Consider the following 10,662-nt stretch of genomic DNA (forward strand, 5'->3'; position numbering starts at 1 on the left):
AATAATTACAAATCATAGAGCTATGAGAAAGGCATATATCAAACCTCACACCGGCCCGTGTATTCTCACAGGTGCAAATGTCACCGAGTTGGGGGTGGTCTCAAAATATTGCTATTATTGTACTTTATCGAGATATGCATTGAGGGGGTAGCAATTAAGGTATGTGGTGCACTTTATTTGTTTGAAAATATGATGGAATAGTTAACGGCTATGAAAACAAACGGGATGAGTATTAGAAGGCTGGGATTTTGGAGGTGAGGTGAAATTGGGTTTAACGTCATGTCCAAGATTTATGCACATATATAGCGACCTGCATGTACGTGTGTGTGTTTGTGTGGCTGCTTGTACTAGTCCGGACTGATGCTGATTTATAGTGCTAGCTCACTGAGATACCATGCCGCAGTTTAACATGAATACCCCACTCAGACACAGTATACTGACTCCGAGCCGACCAGTCCTTGTTTTAGCCCCTTGATGCCGAGCGCCAGACAGGGTAACAACAAGTACCATCTTTTAACGTCTTTTGGTATGACGCGGCCGGGGATCGAACCCCACTAGACCACGGAGACCACGGAGGCGGTCTCTGGGATTTTGTAATCAAGAAGCATTTGATGTTTGATATACTATCATAATATTCAGATAAATGGAAACTTAGTGTTAATCTTGATAAATCAAACATTGTTATATTTCTTAGAGGTGGTCGAGTGGCAGCAAGAGAGAAATGTTTTTTTTAAAGATAAATGTATTAATGTTGTGAATGATTCCAAATGCCTTGGGACCGCCTCCGTGGTCTAGTGGTAGAGCGTCCGCCCTGAGAGCGGAAGGTCCAGGGTTCGATCCCGGGCCGCGTCATACAAAAAGACGTTAAAAGATTGTACTTGTTGTTACCCTGTCTGGCGCTCGACATTAAGGGGCTAAAATTAAGGACTGGTCGGCTCGGAGTCAGTATACTGTGTCTGAGTGGGGTATTCATGTTAAACTGCGGCATGGTATCTCAGTGAGCTAGCACTATAAATCAGCATCAGTCCGGACTAGTACAAGCAGCCACACACACACATACACGTGCATGCACGTCGCTATATAAGTGCAATAATCTTGGACGCGACGTTAAACCCAATTTCACCTCACCTCCAAATGCCTTGGCATATTGTTTACCCATACGCTGAATCTGAATAAGTCAGTAATTAATCTCACAAACAGAGCAAAGAAAGCTCTGTTACAAGTCCACTCTGTTATCTCTAAGTTTGGAGTTATTTCACCGAAAATGTATTTGAAATTATTTTATTCTCAATACAACCTACTTTACTATATTGGTCTGAGATATGGGGTTGTAATGAGTTCTATACAATTGAAAAGGTTCGTCTTCTCGCTTGTAAAAAGTTTTTGAATGTTGGTATGTCAACACCAAGTAATATGGTTTATGCAGAATGCGGGAGTTTCCCATTGTACATTATAGCTTACACTCGTTGCTTGAAGTATTGGTGTAAATTAATAATTATGCCTGAACACCGTTTACCTAAGAAAGCCTACAACATGCTCGTACACCTCGATAGTCTTGGAAAGAACACATGGGCTTCTTGCATACGTACATTGCTTTTTACATATGGCTTTGGTTTCATTTGGCTGTCCCAGACAATTGGTAACGCAAATATTTTCATTAAGTACTTTCACATGCGTGCCATTAACATGTTTCATCAGAAAATGGCATTCAGATATATACGAAAGTTCAAGATATGATACTTATCGCCAGTTCAAGTCATTGCTCGAACCAGAATCTTACTTATCAAACTTACGGTACAGGAATTTTCGTAACACCATTATTCGTTTCAGACTTGTCCGGAATGATCTAAAAATTAACACAGGGAGATTTTCATCTATTGAGAAATCTCTAAGGTTATACCCATTCTGTGACATTGTTGTCGAAGATGAATACCATTTTATGTTTATTTGCGCTATATACGAAAGTCTAAGAAACAAGTACTTACCGCAGTGGTCTTTATCTCATTTTAATGCTATAAGATTGTATCCATTACTGTCCTGCAAGGATCTTCTAACACAACATCAACTGGCTTAGTACATACATCATGTGTTTTTGGCCTAAGTGAATTGTTACCTTGACTTTGTATCTTATAAAATATGTTATGTAACTCCGTTGTTTATGGGCCTGTGGCCTTTCATGCAATAAAGAATAGAATTGAATTGACTCAGCTGATGACGTATCTGAATCTGTACTGTCACCCAAGGGTATGATTACTGGTGCAGCAAGGCTGGCATCCTGTCGTCATGTTGACGGTACCGACGTTCTGTCTCAAGAAGTGGACCGCCTCCGTGGTCTTGTGGTAGAGCGTCCGCCCGGAGAGCGGAAGGTCCAGGGTTCGATCACGGGCCGCGTCATACAAAAAGACGTTAAAAGATTGTACTTGTTGTTACCCTGTCTGGCGCTCGGCATTAAGGGGCTAAAACAAGGACTGGTCGGCTCGGAGTCAGTATACTGTGTCTGAGTGGGGTATTCATGTTAAACTGCGCCATGGTATCTCAGTGAGCTAGCACTATAAATCGGCATCAGTCCGGACTAGTACAAGCAGCCACACACACATACACGTGCATGCACGTCGCTATATAAGTGCAATAATCTTGGACGCGACGTTAACCCAATTTCACCTCACCTCAAGAAGTGATCTTCAGCTTTTGGCAATACAGTAAACTACGGTTATAACGAACACGCTTATAACGAACTGACGGATATAACGAACTTATTTTTTAGTCCCGGACATTTGTTGTTATTATGATGTAGATATGCTTATAACGAACTACGGTTATTACGAACTAAAATTGGTGGTCAATTTGAGTTCGTTATAACCGTAGTTCGTTATAACCGTACTTTACTGTACCTCTGGAGTGGGTCTAGCAAAGGCTGCGTTTATCAACCCTTTGCCATTTGAATGTTTCGTTATGTCTTGCCATGAACACTTTACAGTTAGCCCAGATAGGTTCAACAGGGTTGAGCTCACAATGTCTGTACAATGGCGTACGTTAGACAACGTGACTCTGTTGTGCCGCCAGGACACATGTCTTGTACCTTACTGGTTTCTTATTCAGGCGAACTTTCTTAATCAGTTGAACTTTCGTTTCAGATGGTCTAAAGTCGACATTGCTAGATGTCAGATATTCCTGCATGGTCGCCTTCAGACTATTCACGGGCCACGGGTGGCTCAGTCGTCTAAGGCGCCGCGATTCGCTGTGCAGAGTTGCGTCCCTATGAAACCTATGATTGTGGGTTCGAATCCCGGTTGGCCGCGATTATGTTTCTAGGTTTGTCAGCACCATAACCGTGCTCGTGGGTTTCACCGAAGTGGTAAACGTCTGAGGCCTGCATCACTTCGGGCTTTCCTCCCACATTAAGATGTCACGCCGTGATATAACTGGAATACTGTTAAAAGCGGCGTTAAACCCAACTCACTCACTCACTCACTCACTCAGACTGTTCATGGTTTGCGTTACAGTATCTGGGTTCCGGACGTTACGATAATTGGCGTGACAATGACACTGGTGTTATTTAGATTGTGCAGTAGCTGATGTTCCATCCATCCTATGATCACAGCACCATTCAGTTCCTATAATTTTCGTTTTCGCCTCGAATCTAGCTCACATCCACCAATAGGCCCAAGATCAAGGGCTGCGGCGTTGCAAACAATGACACGATTACAATGTCTAATGTGGGGCGGTCGGGTAGCCTAGTGGTTAAAGCGTTTGCTCGTCACGCCGAAGACCCGGGTTCGATTCCCGGCATGGGTACAATGTGTGAAGCCCATTTCTGGTGTCCCCCGCCGTGATATTGCTGGAATATTGCTAAAAGCGGCGTAAAACCATACTCACTCACTCATGTGTCTAATGTAATACGGTAAACATTAATTATGCTTCTTGATTTTGAGACGACCCCTGCCTTCTTTGTCTTAATTATTATACTGTAGATTTGTTGGTGTGAAAGACCAGAGCTTGGGCAGTTCGGTATTACACTAAACTAAATAATATAATAATATATCTAAACTAATATATTGTTTACTACTATCTCTCTGAAGTGTAAAGAACTTGTAAACATTTCCTAGTACCGGGGGCGGTCGGGTAGCCTTGTGGTTAAAGCGTTCGCTCGTCACGCCGAAGACCCGGGTTCGATTCCCGACATGGGTACAATGTGTGAAGCCCATTTCTGGTGTCCCCTGCCGTGATATTGCTGGAATATTGCTAAAAGCGGCGTAAAACAATACTCACTCACTCCTAGTACCGACTCCCTGTCGTGTATCACGGCCATGGCAATGCAGATGTGATATGACACGCGTCATGGGATCACTGTTGACAAAACAAATGCAGCATGATCTAGGGCTAGGCCGGGTAACTCGGGTACCCGGGTCGGGTGAGTACTGAGTAGGACCCGGATACCCACAGGACTACCCGGACCCGTAGAACCCGGGTACCCCCAGGACTACCCGGACCCGTGGTTAGTCACGTGATTATATTGTTTAATGGCAAAAATTATCTAGAACTCTATGGTTACACTATAAGTGATAAATGTTCACATTTCTTTCTGACTTTGCACACATTCCTTCTGATCTTATATGTTTGCATAATGAGAAAACATCGGTCAACGTCGGTGTATGCATGACCAGATTGGATTATACGTGTATCTAAATTTATTTTGACAGGAGTACGGTCAAACTATTCCCAATCGGACATGTTTTACCTATCTCTTGAGACCTACAGTGGGTACCCGGGTAATAAATTTGGACTCGTCCCAGCCCCAGCAGCATCATTTTGAAATTTTCTATGATGTTCAGAAGCTTCTCAAATTGACTTTGTTTTTGGTGGATTAGATTTTTATGAAGACTTTATTATTTTTATTATCATCACAACGGAGTCGCACGCGCATATTTCTGTAGTTCGTTTCATACTCCCCTTAAAGGACTAAATCCGAACTTTCATTTTTCGTTAAATCTTCTGTAAACTTGTGGATGGGGTTCCTTGTGATTGAAATACTACAAACCCAGGTAGGTCGATCGGGAATTACTCTGTATTTCAATAGCATCGATCTGTGAAACATACCATCTTCAGGTTTTTGAAAGATGCTTTGAAAGTGCTTGGGACTTATTGCTTTGATGTTTGCCGAGGCTAATCACCTAGCTGGCTTCAATTTGCCCTACCCTCGTTTGCCGTGTCCATTACCAATGACTTATCTATGATAACTTAAGTGCCTTTTGCTAATCACCTATCAGCGCTAATCATCTTTTGGCTTCCCTTGTTAGTTTCTACCTTTTGTTATTTTCCGTCTATTGTTATCTTATTAATTGTGTTGTCCTTACCTGTACATAAATACGCTCTCTGCCTCATGGCATTAAAAACTAATTAATCTACCAATCCAAAATCCAATAAACATACAAACACCCACCTCACCCGGCTCCCTTAGTTCCCTCCTCCACCCACCTCGGCATTTATTCCAAATTTAAAAATTCCAAAAATTCAATATAAGCAACCCCTAAAAGCTCCCTCTTGGGTTGCACACACCACTTTCACCCTTTTCGCAATGCACTAAATGGTCCGGCCAGGCCCGTGTGCGAAATACGCTACAGTCGGAAAGCGCACGTTAAATCTCCTACATCAGTCAGTCAGTCAATCATGGCATTCATTCACCTGAAGAAGGAGTAAGCATATACCCCGAAACGTTGTGTTCCTCATAATAAAGAAGTTGACAACCATACATTCTCTTCCTCACCCAACCTTGTTTTAACGGGAAATAGCTTTTTTTCTATCATTTCCGGTAGTTCTGCCCTTTAAGGATTTCGGCAATGATTTCATTACAAATTCGTATCATCAATATGACGGCTACATTATGACTTCAAACGTAAATAGCCTGAATTACGGAAAATGATGGATTTAATCAGTAAATAAATAGAGAATATTTCTGTTTTCTCGTCAAATAACACGTATACTTTATCTATAGCTGCGGCAACCGTACCTCAGTGCTGCTCCCTGAAAACGATTCTGATATTGACGTGTCTATGAGTGAGTGAGTTGGGTTTAACGCCGCTTATAACAGTATTCCAGTTATATCCCGGCGTGTCAGCTTAATGTGGGAGGAAAGCCCCAATCATAGGTTTCTGGCGTGCCCAAGGGACGCAACTCTGCACAGCGAATAGCGGCGCCTTAGACCACTGGGCCACCCGTGCCCCCCCCCCCCCCCCCCCCCCCCCCCCCCCCGACAGTACAGCGATACGGTCACCGCAACCAACTTCATTGAGTGACGTGACAAAGTTAATATTTTCATAAGCGGGCCAGATGAGATGAGATGAGCAACCAAGAAATGATCTCTTTATTATTTATGTTCTGACTGTTTACCGCCATCTTTCTCCGAAAACCAGCGCGTCATTGAGGCAGCCTGAAAGTAGTTCTGGCACAAAGCTGTTTCACTCGAGTGGAAGATCAAGTTCAATCCGGCACAAAGCTGTTTCACTCGAGTGAAAGATCAAGTTCAATCCGGCACAAAGCTGTGAACTGAAAGATCAAGTTCAATCCGGCACAAAGCTGTGAACTGAAAGATCAAGTTCAATCCGGCACAAAGCTGTTTCACTCGAGTGAAAGATCAAGTTCAATCCGGCACAAAGCTGTGAACTGAAAGATCAAATTCAATCCGGCACAAAGCTGTTTTACTCGAGTGAAAGATCAAGTTCACTCCGGCACAAAGCTGTTTCACTCGAGTGAAAGATCAAGTTCAATCCTAGACAAAGCTGTTTCACTCGAGTGAAAGATCAAGTTCAATCTGGCACAAAGCTGTTTCACTCGAGTGAAAGATCTAGTTCAATCCGGCACAAAGCTGTTTCACTCGAGTGAAAGATCAAGTTAAATCCGACACAAAGCTGTTCACTCGAGTGAAAGATCAAGTTCAATCCGGCACAAAGCTGTGAACTGAAAGATCAAGTTCAATCCGGCACAAAGCTGTTTCACTCGAGTGAAAGATCAAGTTCAATCCGGCACAAAGCTGTGAACTGAAAGATCAAATTCAATCCGGCACAAAGCTGTTTTACTCGAGTGAAAGATCAAGTTCACTCCGGCACAAAGCTGTTTCACTCGAGTGAAAGATCAAGTTCAATCCTAGACAAAGCTGTTTCACTCGAGTGAAAGATCAAGTTCAATCTGGCACAAAGCTGTTTCACTCGAGTGAAAGATCTAGTTCAATCCGGCACAAAGCTGTTTCACTCGAGTGAAAGATCAAGTTCAATCCGACACAAAGCTGTTCACTCGAGTGAAAGATCAAGTTCAATCCGGCACAAAGCTGTTTCGCTCAAAAAAAGATCAAGTTCAATCCGGCACAAAGCTGTGAACTGAAAGATCAAGTTTAATCCGGCACAAAGCTGTTTCACTCGAGTGAAAGATCAAGTTCAATCCGGCACAAAGCTGTGAACTGAAAGATCAAATTCAATCCGGCACAAAGCTGTTTTACTCGAGTGAAAGATCAAGTTCACTCCGGCACAAAGCTGTTTCACTCGAGTGAAAGATCTAGTTCAATCCGACACAAAGCTGTTCACTCGAGTGAAAGATCAAGTTCAATCCGGCACAAAGCTGTTTCGCTCGAGTGAAAGATCAAGTTCAATCTGGAACAAAGCTGTTTCTCTCGAGTGAAAGATTTAGTTCAATCTGGCACAAAGCTGTTTCACTCGAGTGAAACATCAAGATCAATCCGGCACAAAGCTGTTTCACTCGAGTGAAAGATCAAGTTCAATCTGGCACAAAGCTGTTTCACTCGAGTGAAAGATCAAGTTCAATCCGGCACAAAGCTGTTTCTCTCGAGTGAAAGATCAAGTTCAATCCGGCACAAAGCTGTTTCACTCGAGTGAAAGATCAAGTTCAATCCGGCACAAAGCTGTTTCACTCGAGTGAAAGATCAAGTTCAATCTGGCACAAAGCTGTTTCTCTCGAGTGAAAGATCAAGTTCAATCCGCCACAAAGCTGTTTCACTCGAGTGAAAGATCAAGTTCAATCCGGCACAAAGCTGTTTCACTCGAGTGAAGATCAAGTTCAATCCGACACAAAGCTGTTTCACTCGAGTGAAAGATCAAGTTCAATCCGACACAAAGCTGTTTCACTCGAGTGAAAGATCGAGTTCAATCTGGCACAAAGCTGTTTCTCTCGAGTGAAAGATCAAGTTCAATCCGCCACAAAGCTGTTTCACTCGAGTGAAAGATCAAGTTCAATCCTAGACAAAGCTGTTTCACTCGAGTGAAAGATCAAGTTCAATCCGACACAAAGCTGTTTCACTCGAGTGAAAGATCAAGTTCAATCTGGAACAAAGCTGTTTCACTCGAGTGAAAGATCAAGTTCAATCCGGCACAAAGCTGTTTCACTCGAGTGAAAGATCAAGTTCAATCCGACACAAAGCTGTTTCACTCGAGTGAAAGATCAAGTTCAATCTGGAACAAAGCTGTTTCACTCGAGTGAAAGATCAAGTTCAATCCGGCACAAAGCTGTTTCACTCGAGTGAAAGATCAAGTTCAATCCGGCACAAAGCTGTTTCACTCGAGTGAAAGATCAAGTTCAATCTTTCAGGAAATTACAGTATTTAATCACTAACTGCATGAAAAATGTCCGTCCGTGCCAGTCTGTAATAACCCTGCTCTATCGAGGTGGATCCCACACAAACGGGCACAGTTGATGACGATGCACAAATATCGATCCACGCTGTTGCGGCATGACGTCACAGAGTGGGCGTGGTCACAGAATGTCTGTCAGGAATCAACTGTTTGATTTACAGGGGTGGGGGATGGGGTTCGGAGTGGGTCAGAGATCAGCATTTTTTTTTATATGTTTACCTTAATTATCGTCAAAATAGGTGACCAGTTGTATGGTTTAATTTTTTAAAATTTAGTAAGTATAAATGGCGAACTGCATTCTTTGAACGTTTTAATATACATTCACCAACAAAAGAAACGCGAATACTATACATTTTGGTTGATATATGAAGAATTACTCATATTCAAGATATATTAGTATGTTATGTGAATAGACGCTCATAAACGGGTCACGTGTGACGTCATAGTATATTGTTTCTGAAGTGGGGTATTCATGTTAAACTGTGACATGGTATCTCAGTGGGCTAGCACATTAAGATCGGCAGATGCCGTCAAACCAAAAGACGTTAGAAGATGGTACTTGTTGTTACCCTGCCTGGCGCTCAGCATTAATGGGATAAAACAAGGACTGGTCAGCTCGGAGTCAGTATACTGTGTCTATGTAGGGTATTCATGTTAAAATGTGGCATGACGTCCCTTTGGGGAAAGCACTATAAAATCTTCATTAGTCCGGACTAGTACACGCAGCCACACACACACACACACACGTGCATGCAGGACGCTATATAAGTGCTATAACCTCGAACGCGACGTCAAACCCCATTTCACCTCACCACGCGTCATTCGCCGGAAGGCGCCGAAGCTGTACTCGGCCAGGTTAATCACCGGTATGATGTGCGATGGCTTGCGATCCTATTACTGTCACAGACGCGAGTTATTGATAAATCACAGCTCGTGGTTCCAGTTGGAACGCCGGCCGCATCGGAGAGGATGAACGCCAGCATCACTTGGTGTGTCAAAACTGCAGGAGGAGCGAGCGCAAGTGGATCCATTTGAAAGTAAGTTTTATTACCTTCAATTTTAGTGGAATCCCATTTAGAATGGGGACAACAGTTATCAACACGACGGCTGTGCGATATTCAGGGGTGGTGTTGGTGTGTGGGTAGGTGAGGGAATTTCATTATAAGAGTGTATGAGTGAATGTTGTTTTACGCTGCTTTTAGCAATATTCCAGCAATATCACGGCGGGGGACACCAGAAATGTGCATAACACATTGTACCCATGTGGGGAATCGAACCAGGTTCTTCGGCGTGACGAGCGAACACATTAGCCACTATGCTACCCCACCGCCCCTCATTATAAGAAACAGTGTGTCCCGAAATGTGTCCGGGGGTGGGGGTGGGGGGTGGGGGGTGGGGTGGCCCAGTCTTCTGAGGTGCCGCGATTCGCTGTGCAGAGTTGCGTCCCTTGGGCACGCCAGAAACCTATGATTGTGGGTTCGAATCCTGGTTCGCCCCAATTATGTTTCTAGGTTTGTCAGCACCATACCCGTGCTCGTGGGTTTCACCGAAGTGGTAAACGTCTTAGACCTGCATCACTTCGGGCTTTCCTCCAACATTAAGCTGACACGCCGTGATATAACTGGAGTAATGTTAAAAGCGGCGTTAAACCCAACTCCTTCACTCACTCACTTATGTGTCCTCGGGTTTTGCAAAACACTCATTAGTACACTGGATTTACCATTTGTATCTCTTGAAGCGCAGACTGAAATAATACATTGTCCTAAACATCCCAGGTAACCCTTGTCTGCTTTAAATATGTTCTGGACCCGGGAAGATCCAGGGTAGAATAGGTCTTCAGCAACCCATGCTTGCCGTAAAAGGAGACTATGCTTGTCGTAAAAGGCGACTAACGGGATCGGGTGGTCAGGCTCGCTGACTTGGTTGATGCATGTCATCCCAATTGCGTAGATCGATGCTCATGATGTCAATCACTGGATTGTCTGGCCCAGACTCGATTATTTACAGACCACCACACATATGTTCT

The 10,662-nt window shown here is 43.5% G+C and overlaps 1 protein-coding gene across 1 annotated transcript in view; it reads left to right on the forward strand.

The window, feature by feature from the left end:
* Positions 1-9,586: 9,586 nt before the first annotated feature.
* The window catches only part of LOC124148340 (adhesion G protein-coupled receptor B1-like), a 67,672-nt gene continuing 66,596 nt past the window's right edge, over positions 9,587-10,662 (forward strand). Inside the window, exon 1 of the mRNA XM_048380886.1 lies at positions 9,587-9,673. The gene's annotated coding sequence lies outside the window, so the exon portion shown is untranslated. The remainder of the gene's footprint in view (positions 9,674-10,662) is intronic.

This window comes from Haliotis rufescens, unplaced genomic scaffold, assembly GCF_023055435.1.
Source record: "Haliotis rufescens isolate VD_foot unplaced genomic scaffold, xgHalRufe1.0.p SCAF_34, whole genome shotgun sequence".
NCBI lineage: Eukaryota > Metazoa > Mollusca > Gastropoda > Lepetellida > Haliotidae > Haliotis > Haliotis rufescens.